The sequence below is a fragment of the Carya illinoinensis genome, chromosome 3, assembly GCF_018687715.1.
Source record: "Carya illinoinensis cultivar Pawnee chromosome 3, C.illinoinensisPawnee_v1, whole genome shotgun sequence".
NCBI classification, from domain to species: Eukaryota; Viridiplantae; Streptophyta; class Magnoliopsida; order Fagales; family Juglandaceae; genus Carya; species Carya illinoinensis.
Window position 1 is genome coordinate 19,089,508 of NC_056754.1, and position 13,981 is coordinate 19,103,488.

Below are 13,981 nucleotides of genomic sequence, written 5' to 3' on the forward strand. Positions count from 1 at the left end.
ATGTATTATATTTATAGAACACGACTTTCTCTCAAATTTTCATTCACCTAAGCAGTAGTTTGTCTTTCATTCCTTCTTTGTTTTTTCTTTAGTTCTTGTCCACATTATTAAGGTATGGTCTTTCATAAACCCAGGATTCACTAATAAATAGTTAAGAATCATGTGTTAAATAATTCAAGGAAAACTCTTATGCAGAACAGAATTAATGAAGTCATCTCAAACCTGCCTTTGACCACAAGGGGGCAAGCATTCTATTGGCTACTTTCTCATTTACCATTGAAAGTATTGCCATCTGACTTTTCTCACCCCTAAGCAACTTGGATCGAGCAGGGCTCTTTTCAAATTTCATTTGCTCAAAGAAAAAAAAAAAAAAACTAAAAGCACAAAGGCTTCCAACAATTTCTAACATTAAAATGAAATGCAAGAGGATCAAATAGAGCTATCAAGAGGAGCTCTACTATTAACATGACTCTTTTATTTTAGAAGGGCCATCCCCGCAAAATATGTTTAGTCTTTATATCTCCAGCTTAGATTTACAATATGTTTACAAAGGAAAACTTCAAAATGATGAGTGGGTCACCATAAAAAAGATCAAATATAGAGACACCAATAGTATTGACCAAGTCCAGAAACTACTCATACCATAAGAAAATAAATACAACTTTTCTTGATAAGCCAAGTGCATCTTAATGTAGCATTAAATGATTTACAGAGCATGAAAGCTCATAAAAACTCAGAGTAGGAAATAATGCAATAAATAGAATCCAAGATGCAATCAAGACACATTTGTAATTCTTCTTCATCGATTGGAATTTTATGTATTCAATTCTTGCACGTTCAGCTGCTATCCTTTCATTTCTTTGAAATTTAATTTGAAAAAGCCACACTGTTTTTTATCCTTATAATTTGGACAATTGAAAAATTGCATTCCAAAAATTTTTGGGTTGCCCGACGTTCGCATTTTGGAGGGAATGCCGTAATAAAATATCGGTCTTTGTTCTGATATCACATCATCTCGTGCCCTCATAGACCGTAAGCTAGATATGCTGTCTCCTTCACTACTTTCCATCTTGTTGCAAGAAAAGAGAAAAAAAAAATAAAAAAAAATAAACCACTCTATCAACTAATGGTTGCATACTGAGGCACTCAATATGATCACCAAATGCAATGTAGTACCAAAATAATAGAAATATATAAAGAAATAAACACTAAACAGTTCATATGGGGTTTGTCTCATTTCATCAGACATCTTGTGTGTATTCTATTTACTCATTGCAGCAACCATCTTCTATTTCCATTCCATTTCCTTATTATAACACAGTGAAAAATAGCAAGACCTATTAGAGTCTCCTACATCAAGTAATAGTTATAATTTGTGTGAACATCAAGCATCATCTTTTTCATTCCACTCTTTTAGACAATATAAATAGCTTGAAGATCATACCAGATTTGACTATTGGCACTACTATAAGAAATGGCTGGGTTAAGATAGGCCTTTTGAACCATGAAATAGGGTATTGCAGGATATTAAGAATTTGGGGGGGGGGGGGGGGGGAGTGTAAGTAAGAAACTATGTATCAACAGGTTTTGATTTTTACATGCCTATCATCCTAGAGCACCTCAACTAAATACTATGTCTTCCATTTGTGCATGTGATGAATTTATGGCTTTTGACCAAAACAAGTTTTACTTATAACTTGTCCCATTTATTCAAACAAATTCATTTACTTTTTTTTTAATCTTATCTTATACATTGGTTGTGCGGTAGACCTATTGATGTTTCCATAGAACGTTCATTTTAGTGTTCCAACCCTTTGCCCCTCTTTCCTCACTTGGAGCAATTAGTTGTGCACGACTGGATAGAACCAATTGACAGATCTAAGTATTTTGAAGTTGAGGCAGTATTCAGGAGGTCTTTGAAAATGAAGAAAACCCTAAACCCAGAGAGTAAAACCCTAAATGTAGAGAAGAAAATACCTATGTTTGCCAGTGTCCTGCATGAGTCATCATGGGAGAAGGGATGGCATTCCTTTTGTTTGTCATTGGTGTTCCTTTTGTTTGTGGTGTGGGATCGGGCAGGAGATGGAGAGAAAGAGGGTTGGGAGAATCTGAGGTAATAGAGGGATGGGGGAGGTGGAGAGATTCGGAGGAAATAAAAGAGGGGGATCGAGTGTATGCGGTTTCTTTTTAGGTTTTTCTGGAGTCCCTACATGGCACATTGCCATTGGCTGGTGTGAAAATCCATTTTATACCCATCCAACCTCAAGCTTTTCTTGTAAATCATATCTTGTCCTACTTGGTGGTATCACTTGGATGCATTGCTTCAACATGGGCTAAGGAACCACGAAATTTATTTGTACATTTTTTTTTTATACTTGATCATTGATTAGTCAAAGAGAATACAAATTGTTCCAGACAATTACATTTTTTTATAGGTGTTGTGGTAATCATAAATTATTTTTTCTTTATTGACACCAGGTGTTCGAGAACATCGTTCTGACTAATTCTGGGGATGCACAGGCCCCCTTAAGCTTGTTGAATGCTTCAACAAATTCATTTGTCCATGTAAAATAGTCATTGGGTAGTAAAGCAGTTAGGAGTAGCAATTCTTCTATAACCTTTGATACATTTTCTATAATATTATGTAAGACCAAGAAATCCCCCTTAAGGCCTTAGGATTCCTTGGTATAGGCCATTTAATAATAGTAGAGATCTTAGTAGGATCTACCTTGACCCCTTCCTTTGAGAAGTGGCCTAATAATCCACTTTTTCACTACCAAAAATACACTTAGAAGCCTTTGCATATAGCTAGCTAGTGTTTCTGCAACACCTCCAATACTGTTTGAAGATGCTTAAGATGATTATATAGAGTCTTGTTGTACAATAGAATATAATCAAAGAAAACCAAAACAAATTTCTTGAGGAAGGGCCTAAAGATCTCCTATATGAGACCTTGAAAGGTGGAGGGTGCATCAGTGATGCCAAAATGCATCACTAAAATTCATGGTAACTCTCATGGATCCTAAGGACAGGTTTGGATATATCTTCTGGATTCTTAGGTATCTAGTGGTACTTAGATAACAAATCAAGTTTAGAAAACAAGGTAGCTCCATTAACATCCAATAGTTCATCTATATTAGGGATGTGGTACTTATCTTTGATTGTCTCCTTGTCAAGGGGTCCTATAACCCACACACATTCTCTAGCTACCATCAGCCTTTCTAACAAGTATCACTGGCGAGGAATAGGATCTCTGACTTGGTCTAATGATACTTGCCTCCAACATCTCCTTCACTAGCTTCTCAATCTCTTCCTTATGGTAGTATGGATATCGATAAGGCTTAAAACAAGTAAGTTTGGCCCCTTCCTAAAGCAAAACCTTGTGGTCATGACTTCTTGGTGGAGGAAGACTTGTGGGTTCCGAGAAGATCTTCTTGAACTCATTGAAAAGCTCCTGAATTCCTGGCTGGATAGGGGCTTTTGCTTGGATTCTTCTGCTCCTATTAGCTGCAACCATATTCCCTTACAATTAAGGAGTTTACACATCCTCTTGCCATCTTCCACAGTGGCACCCAACGGACTAAGCCCCTGCAATATAACATCTTGTTGCTGGCAATAGAAGTTATAGTCAGAGTCTCAAAATCCCATAGCATTGGACCAATTTTGCTTACTAGTCAACCTCGAGAACCAAATCACATCCTCTAAGGTTAATAGATAAAGATTGGAGGAAAAAGTATGCCCCTAAACATGTACCTAGACTTCCTTGCTAAACCTATTACATGGAAGCATGCCACCAATGGCCGCCTTAACTATTAGAGTACCATCTTATGCTCCTTAAGGACTTGCACAAGCTTTTCTTCTTATGGTACACTAAGTTTACTAGAAATGATTATTGGTAATATTCCTCCATCTCCAAGGAACATGTACTTGAGGTAACTGGAGAGAGGCTTTAAATTTGGAATGGGGGCTTGCAAAACAGAGGGTAAAGGCCTTTCGTTAGAAATTGGTAACACAATATAAGGAACGTTACTTGACTGCTATAACTTTAGAAAATCATTCAACACTGCAACAGTTTTCTGCAAATCAGTACTCAAGGCTAACTCCTCATTCTCTTTCTCAAGATGCTTACTAATGATAACTTCCAATCCATCATTTCCATTGAGTTCAAAAATTTTCTGTACTAAAAAATATTCACATTAATAGAATAAACAGGATTATCATCACTAGAATATTTCATAGCATTATAAATATTAAACTTAACAATTTCACCATCAAATTTCATGGTAAGCGTGCCACTATGAACATCTATCTTAGTCTTAGATGTCTTTAGAAAATGTCTTCCTAACAAAATAGGAGTAATTTGATTACCATTTTGCATATCAAGCACATAAAAGTCAGTAAGGAAAACCAAATTGTTAACTTGCACTAGAACATCCTCAACTACACCCTTAGAATTGACATTAGATCCATCAGCCAATTAAATCACAATACAGGTTTTATTCAAAGGTCCAAGTTTCAAAGAAGCATATATAGAATATGGCATGACATTGATAGAAGCTCCTAAATCTAATGTGACCTTCTCAAATCTTGTGTTACCTATCGTACAAGGGATAGTAAACATACCTGGATCTTTACACTTTGCAGGGAGTTTTCTTTGGATAACTGTAGAAACATTCTCTCTTACTCTCACCTTCTCACATCCTCTAAGTTTCTGCTTCCTCTTAATTGTACATAGTTCTTTCAGAAATTTAGCATAACGAGGTACTTGTTTAATAGTATCTAAAAGTGGAATATTTACCTCGCATCTACGAAAAAGTTTCATATAAATCTTTATTTTGCTCATCTTTTCTAGTTTCTGCTAAAGCTTGAGGAAAATGAGGTACTAGTTTATAATTAGAAAGAGGCGGAAACTTATGCTTAGGTACGTCATAGTCATTGGGAACGTTCTTGCCTCCAACAACGGTTTTCTCCTTTTCTTGATTTGACAATGCAAGTACTTCATTTATTGGAATCTCAACCTCTTTAACACTTCTCAAAATGATTGCACTTGCATTTTCTCTTGGATTTACTACCGTTTGAGAGGGTAATTTCCCCAAACATTGCGCCTCTAGCTGACTAATTGATGTTGCCATCTGCTCCATCTGATTTTTCAAATTTTGAATATTGGCCCTCATCTCCTGTTGAAATTGCAAAGTATTAGTGGCAAGAGACTTAACAATCTTTTCTAACGACATACCAGAATTAGAAGTTTGGCCCGATTGTTGTCTGGGGGGTATGGCTGCTTATATTGCTGGTAACTTAGGTGGTTTTGAGTCGTGGGCTGATTTACTTGTGGATTCTCATAGCTAAGATTGGGGTGATCCCTCCATCCCGGGCTATACATGCTTGAATAGGGATTGTACTTCCTTTGCAGTTGTCAAAGAAAACCACCCACCGCCTTCACTTGCTCAATAGGCTCTTCTTGAAGAGTTGGACATATATCGGTTGGATGCCCTACTACCGAACATATCCCACAAGCCTCCGCCGTTTGCATATTACCTACAGCCATTTGATGAACAAGAGAAGTTAGACTCGTAATTTGTTGTTCAAGGGAGGAAATATTTACCTTATTATCATGCCTAGATGGAAGGTCAAGCCTAGTGCTAAATTGTTAAGAATTGGCCGCCATATTTGGCATTAAGTTTCTCGCGGCCTTGGGAGTTTTATCCACCAAAGCTCCTGCACTAGTAGCATCAATCATGCTCCTGTCAGTAGGTGGAAGGCCCTTATAGAAATACTAGATAAGTAGCTGCTCCCTAATTTGATGATGGGGGCAGCTTGGACATAATTTCTTGAAATGTTCCCAGTATTAGTGTAGGGACTCTTCGTTGTGCTACCTTACACCACAAATTTCTTTTCGAATGTTGGACACCCTTGAAGCTGGAAAATATTTATCCAAAAACAACATCTTCATCTCGTTCGATGTGGTAATACACCCAGAGGGTAGATAATAGAGCCAATCCTTAGCCGAATCCTTCAATGAAAACGGAAAGACTCTTAGTTTAAGTTGCTCTTCAGTCACCTTTGTGGGTTTCATACTCGTATATGCCACATGAAGTTCCTTTAAATGCTTGCGAGGATCTTCACCTGCAATGCCATGAAAAGTGAGCAAGAGATGTATTAGTCTAGATTTTAATTCAAAAGTAGTAGTAGCATCTAAAATAGGGAATGCTATTGTAATATCCGATCATTCTTTCTTCTTCTTTATGAGCCTCGATCTATGTGTTGAAATTCGGTCAACGTTTTGAGTCTTGTTCTCCATGTCGAGTTTCGATCTACGTGTTGAGTCTTATCCTAAGCGTTGTGCCTCGATGGCGTGTTCTGAAAGTTATCTACCATATTTCAAAGTAAGATAGATATTTTAAAGATTATGGATATTTTAAATATTATGAAAATATCTATAGAAGATATTTTCAGTATTATTAGATAAGCTTATTTTTAATGTAGCACAATTATAATATTTTAATGAGCTCTAAAAATATTATAATTGTGGATAATTACTTATATTAAATATTTTAGTTGTTTTAAAATATTAAGATGTTTAACTTTATGTTGAAAACTCTTATTTAATTTAAATGGTTTTATTCTCTTTGAGTAATTAATGATACTTTATCATTTTAAATAATGATGAAGAAATATTATTTTATAAACTTTAGTGTTTTATCTAAGTGTTTTATTTTAAATAAAACATTTACGCGTTTTCAAATCAATGTTTAAACTCATAGTTAGATTGTTTTGAAGATCCCAAAGCGTAGGACTGAGATTAAATACCCAGGCCCTCTATTTTCTTCCCCACTTTTTCTTTTTTCCTTTTCTTCTTTCTCTCTCTTCTCTCTTTTCCCATGCACGTCCAGCTCGTGCCTTTGGTTCCTCCATCGTGCATGTGCTTCAAGCTCCCAGCCGGCGCCACCTCCAGTTGCCGTGCCCCACCTCCCACACCGGCATGATCCTCCCCCACCGGCGACCAGTACCTCACCGGTGGTGAGCTTTATCGGCAGCCACTCCTCCCTCTTTCTCCTTCCAAGCAAATGGGTTTTATACCCATTTTCTCCTCCTTGAGCCACCATACACGGCCAAAACAACCACCAAGCACAACTAATGATTCACCACGTCATGGGCTTCCTCCCCATGTCTTTTTTTTCCTCTAAGTCTCTCTTTTTCTTCGTATAATGGGTCTCCATAGCTGTAGATTTGGTTGCACCACCATATACTGCCGTACACGGCTACCCACGGTGTTTCACCACCACCACCTTTTCCTCTTATCACCACGACCTTCCCCAACAAATTTTATGTCCAAAGGAGCTATGTACAGCTCTCACTCTCCCTCACTCTCCAAGGCACGAAACCAACTTCAAGAGGTCGATTCGCCGCTGTGAGCCACCGTATGACCACCACCTCACCACCACAGCTCCACCACATTTTCCTCTATCTCCCTCTAACTTCCCATGAAGTTCTATGGCCTTCCACCACCTCAAGCAAACTCCTAGCATTTCAGATTCACTATTCACGACGTGATGCCGCCGTGCTCCGCCACCTTTGACCACCACGAGCCTTTCCAAGACCACGCCTAGCTATTCTTAGCCCAAACCGCCACTTTATGTGGTGGACAGCCACTGTACGCGGTGTTACCACCACGTACACTCCTCCGACATATGATCGTGACGAGCAGCGAGCGACGCACGGGTTATCCCATCGATGGTATAACCCTCTATCCCTAGTTATTTACGTTTAAAGTAGTTAATTGGTTATTGGTTAGGCTGTAGACTGTGTAGTTAGTATTTGTGGAGTTCGCTGCATAGTTGTGAAGTGTTGGGCTTGATTGTGTAGTATTGTGGACTGTGCTGTGAAGTATGGGTGTGAGATGGATGCCGTAGTTGTAATACAGCGTGAGGTGTGAAGAGAGTATGCGAGGAGCATACTCTGTGTAGTGCAGCGACCCGTCGTGTGACGTGCGCTGTAGTGATGTGTGGCGTAGAATGAAGAGAGTGCGCATAGACCATACTTTGTGTTGTATGGTGATGCACCATGTGATGTGCATCGTGATAACAAGTGTTATAGCGAAAGGAGTATGCATGACGCGTACTCCATGTTGCGTAGCGATGCACAATGAGACGTGTATCTCAGTGATGTTTGTCATAGTGTGGATGGAAGAGAGTTCACATAAGTGTACTCTGTATTATGTAGTGATACACCATATGGCGTGTCTCGAAGGGTTGGATGGTGTAGTAGAGAAGCGTGGAGTGTATGGTATAGCGTCGGGAAACTGTGTAATAGTGTCCCGAAGCAGTGGTGATATGGCTGTAGTCCAAGGTAATGGGTGTTGCCTTGAGACTGACTTGTGGTTGATGGTATGTGTGAAGCAGTGAAAAAGGTATCAGAGAGTGCAGCAGAGGCATGATGGGCATCGTGCTGTTATTAGGGAGTATTTCTCGAGCTGCATAGTGTGACAGAGGTGCATTTCTAGATGCAGCCCTCTTGTCAAGTGGCGGGAACTGTGTAACAGTGTCCCGAAGTAGTGGTGATATGGCCTATAGTCCGAGGTGATGGGTGTCACATTGTGGTTGACTATGGTTAAGAGTATAAGGAAGTGGTGGGAAAAGTATCAGAGCGTGCAGCGGAAGCATGATGGGTATCGTGACGTGACTCGAGATTAGTCTCGAACTACGTGACGTGAGAGAGGTGCATTTGTGGATGCAATCCTCTCCTATCAAGTGTTGAGATGAACTTGTACTGGGCTGGGAAGTAGGAAGAGTCTTATCAACCGGGTCTGAGCAAGTTGCTATTGGAGTATGGAGCTTGTTTATACAAGCGAGCGTTCATTGAAACTATAAGTTGCTCTTAGGTGATAAAAGGGGATGAGATACAGGTGTCTATGGAAAGACACGTGTACCATATGTAATGGGTAATCTATCTTGATCATGGTTACATGGTGTTTTAACCCTAGAGTTGGCTTGAATTCATGTAGCCTGACTGGTTGGGAATGAAGATTTCATATGGGCTAGGATACGTGAAGGTAGTGACAGGTACATAGTCTAAGGTTGGGACGCATGACTCTGTCGGTCGGAATCATGCGTCGGATTGTGGAAATAAAAGAATGAGACAGAGGTCTTAGTGTCTTAACCCTAAGGTGAATCAGAGAGGTTCACTTTAAGGAATAAGACGCCAAAGGTTTTAGCATAGTAAATGGTACGTAAGAGCCCAGGGATGGATTAATAGTATTTCAAGTGAGGCATAGTTTTATTTTCTAGAATAGTTCCTTATGTATTAGATAGATGATGACATAAGGTTATGTGTACGCATGTAGGTTGTCATCTAACACGCACATGAATGGACTGCATGGATTGAGTATGGCATGAAGTTTAGGTAAGTATTACGTTCATACTCTTCTAGAGTTTTTCTATATACAAACGAAGAAGAAGACAAAAGCTTTTCTCTAAAAGGAAAATGAAATACAAGTTTTCAAGTATAAGTATGTAGCGACCCTCCTTGGTAGCCCATTTTTACACACCCAAAGTATGTATGTGTATGCATGCGAATGGATGTTATAAGTAGTACATATTGTATGTATGTTCATGAAAAGAAATGAAAAGAAGCTTTAAGAAATGTAAGAACTGAAGCGGAAATGAAAAGAAAGAAAACAAATTTTTAAAGTAACTCTCTTTCCTAAAAATGACTCTTTCTAAAATAACTTTTTCAGACTCTTTTGAACAACTTTTCTTAAGACAAAGGAAAGAAAACCATTTTCTAAATTAAAACTTTTATGAACCGAAAGAAATGAAGAACCGTAAGAATTGTAAGAAACGTAAGAACTATAATGACTGAAATGAAAGAATGGATTGTAAAGGAAAGAAAATGACTGTAAAGGAATGAATGGACTAAATGTATGATGTATGAAAATACGTAAGGGCCACATGGACTGGAATGGAAATGATACCAAAAGAATGGACTGGACAGGGCAAATTGCAATGTCGGGTAAGTAGTACTGGTAGTGCACCCAATACTGCCCCTTGACGGAATGGATTCCCAACCCATGACCACGGGCGGAATCAGGTTCAAAAGACCGCTAACCCCAGCACACGGAGCGTAACAGTGTGCTACATGGCCAAGAAAGTGATAAGAATGAATGGATGCATGTTAAGAAAGAATGCATGTATGTATGGATGAACGAAATGCATGAAGTGTATGTAAGTAAGAACAGATGAATGCATGAATGTATGTATGTATGCATGAATGTATGTAAAAAGATAAATGCATGAAAAGATTCTTTAAGAAATGAAGGCAGCAATGCATGGGGAACTGTTTTAAAGAAGAAAGCATATTTTAAAGAAAAAATCTCACCTCGCAACGTATTCAAATGAAAAGAAAGACCTATGCATGCTAAGTACGATATGTATGTATAGAATGATAACTGCATGACTGAAAATTTATGTTATTATATTTTGACTGTATGAAGTAATGCTTATGAGCCATCGACTCATTTTAGTTTTATGTGTGCCCTCCCAAGCACAAGATGAGCATGATAGGTTAAGATAGACATAGCCCAAGGGAAGAGCACAAAGGCCTAGGCAAGATGTTTTATAATTGAAACTTAGATTATGAAGCGTAATGTTTTCCGCTGTAATATTTAATTAAGAAAAAATGAATTTTATTTATGACATCGAGTCTTTTGTATCTTGGTTTGAATGGAAAAGAAATTGAAAAGGAATTGTAATTCCCGTCGATTTTTATCAAAATCGATATGAAAAGGACCCACCATAAGGATTGGCGTTATAGTTATTTATAAAAGTTGTTGATTCAAATCAGGGGCAGCAAGCTCTTTCAAAGTTCGATTTCCAACCACGACTTCCTTCTCTTCTAAATCAAAATCGCAAGCAAATAGGGAATCAAGAGCTAGATCGTTTTCTTTAGAATTTCTCCGAGCTTTCCTCCTTAACCTGCACAAAGTTCTCTCTATTTCAGGATTGCATAGAAAATCACCTTGATTAGAAGATTGAGTTACAATAAAAAACAATGAAGGGAACTCTAATAAACCATGAAAAAAAAACTAGGAAAAGTCTAGAGTAATGAAAATAAATAAAAATAACTATCGAAAACTGACGATTTTTTTTTTCCAAAAATTTCAAGAATGAAATAAGGATCATAAGAAGCACAAAAATCAACTAGAATCACTCCCTGGCAACGGTGCCAAAATTTGGTGTGCTGTTGCAGGCAACCAAAAATAAAACCTATACTCCTAAAAAAATGGATGTAGTAGTGCGAGTAAGGATCATTCCCATGGAGAGTGTTTAGCCTAGTTTTATGCTACGTGAACAATGATGGGGGGTTTAAGTTTAATGAGAACAATTTCAAGAAGAACAACTAAGGAACAATTCCAATTAAATTATCGAAATCAATCAAAAGAACAAACCTTCGTCTAAGTCAACAACCACCATCGAAATTTTACAACTGATCATTGATGTAAGGATATATTAATTCATACTTTGAATATTCACTGTTGGAATTATTTTCCTATATCTCCTTAGTCCTAGTTAATTAGAAAACAAGCAATCTAATTAACCTTAACTACTAAACAACCCAAGACAAGAGATAAATGTTTAATCTAGTAGAAGTCTTAAGAACTAGAGAGATCGATGAAGCTAAACAACACAAGCACAAGCGGTTGCATTTAATTTCGTTGAGCATTTTCTTCCTAAGATCTAATAATTTCTTACGCAGCAAATTATTAAATCTTAGTTGCTTCACAAATTAGAGGGATCAAACAATTACGAATTTGATATCTAATCTAGTAGTAGATTGCAACAAATAATAAACTAGTAGGCCTCCTAGTAATTAAACAAGACAATAATGAAAATAGGCATAGAAGAACATCCGATACTCAAAGCATAAATTGAACATTAAAAATAAATTAGATCTCACAGTTTTATTGATTTTGAGACTTCCATTTCCTTCGACCAATTATGAAAATTTAGCCTTATGTAGCTGGAAGGAGATGCTAAGTTGGTAGTGGACGCAATCAATTCAAATACACAAGATTCTTCATGGGATGGACAAGTGATAGAGGACATCAAATCTGTTTTGAAAGCCCAGCCAGGGTGGTCAATATCATTCTCGGGTAGAAGCAGCAACAAAGCAGCGCATGACACTGCAAGACTAGCCTTATCTTTGGGCACTGAATGTATTTGGGTGGAGGAGGTACCACCTGAGGTCCTCCCTGCAATTATTGCAGACAAAAATGTTTCTGTTGAGTCATATTAATGAAGTTTCGTTTAATTTCAAAAATTATGAAAATTTAGCCATACAAGGCCATGATGAAAACTCAAAGAAAAAGTTGGAGAAGATGGGAGGGAGAGGCATTTGGATGTCTTATGATTTTCCCCCCTTTTAGTCTGTTCAAATCAATTTTTTGAAGCATGCCCAATCTCCTAAAAATATTCTCAATATTATCCTCTACTAACAATATCCAAATTTGGATAATTAATAGAAAATATTGAAAATAAAATAGAATCCTAATATAATTAGGAAAGTGGTGTCTCCAGCTAGAACTTTTGTGCATCAGATCTCAAAACGCCCTAAGATAAATCATGTATTTGAATTGCATGATATGGAATGTTCTAGAATGTCAGTAGTGCAGGTACGTTAAATTTAAACCTGATTTATACCTTTATGCAGCGATTATCTCTCAAAACTAAAAGCATAAAGTTGTAGAGATTTTTCTTGGAGTTCCATAGCATTTTGAATCATCTTAGTTGGAGCTCGAATGAGAGAGTGATGCCCAGATTACGAAGAGATGTTGAAACTGTCCAGAATCGCCCAATTTTTTGCAATTAATGACTCCATTTGCATCCTAAATCAAAATATAAAAATAATGATTACATTTAGGCACTAAATAAGTATAAAATACTAGACATTAAGGGAGAAAAATATGACATTTTGCATTCTTATCAATAATCACAACTTAAGAATCACAAATAATAAAAAAAATACACAAATAATCAAAAAATTCACAAATATAACATACACAAATAATCACAACATATGCTTCAAAAAATTACATAAATAATAAAAAATACAAAAATATAACATACACAAATTATAAACACAACGAATTATATATAGTATATTATATATTATAGTTTTATTATATATTATACTATATAATATACATAAATACAACATATGATATATATGTATATTATATATATAGTATAATATATATAAGAAAAACACTACTATGCTGCCTAAGGCTTACAACTCAAGTTGATCGCTTGGCAAAATATTATTATTTATTTATTTATTACTTAATTATTAAGAAAGTGATTTTATGTGTATTGATATATTTTTTTATTTTTTTAAAAAAATATTTAAATATATTAAAAAATATGAAAAAAAACACAAATGTGCTAGCGATCAAATGGAGTGGTGCTACTCAGGCAGTAGAGTAGCGCCGCTCTATATATAATAGCATATATATATTATTTAATATATTATATAACTATACTAGTATATATAAACATATATAATATATAATTTAATGATTAGTAATATATATTATTTATATATAATATTATCCCTATGATTTAAGTCAATACATGTGGTTACGTTTGAATTTTCCAGTTAAATGTTCGGACGTTTACATCATACGTTTGAAACATTAAATTCCACATTCGAACATCAACTAAGTAACTTTCGAACGTTACGTGTATAAAAGGCAACAAAAACATTAAAATTTGGCCAAAATGTCATTTCTCCACATTCTATTTCTATCACCTTCACCATCCTCCTCCGTCATCACCACTGTCAAAGACCACCATAGCCATCACAAAAGAGGTAGGTCCTTTTGTTTAACTTGTTTGAAGTGCAAAACAAGTAGTTTTAGGGGACTTTCAATTCCCATTGGTCCCCGAAACTTCAACTTGATTTTCTGGCCACCGTAGAAACCTTC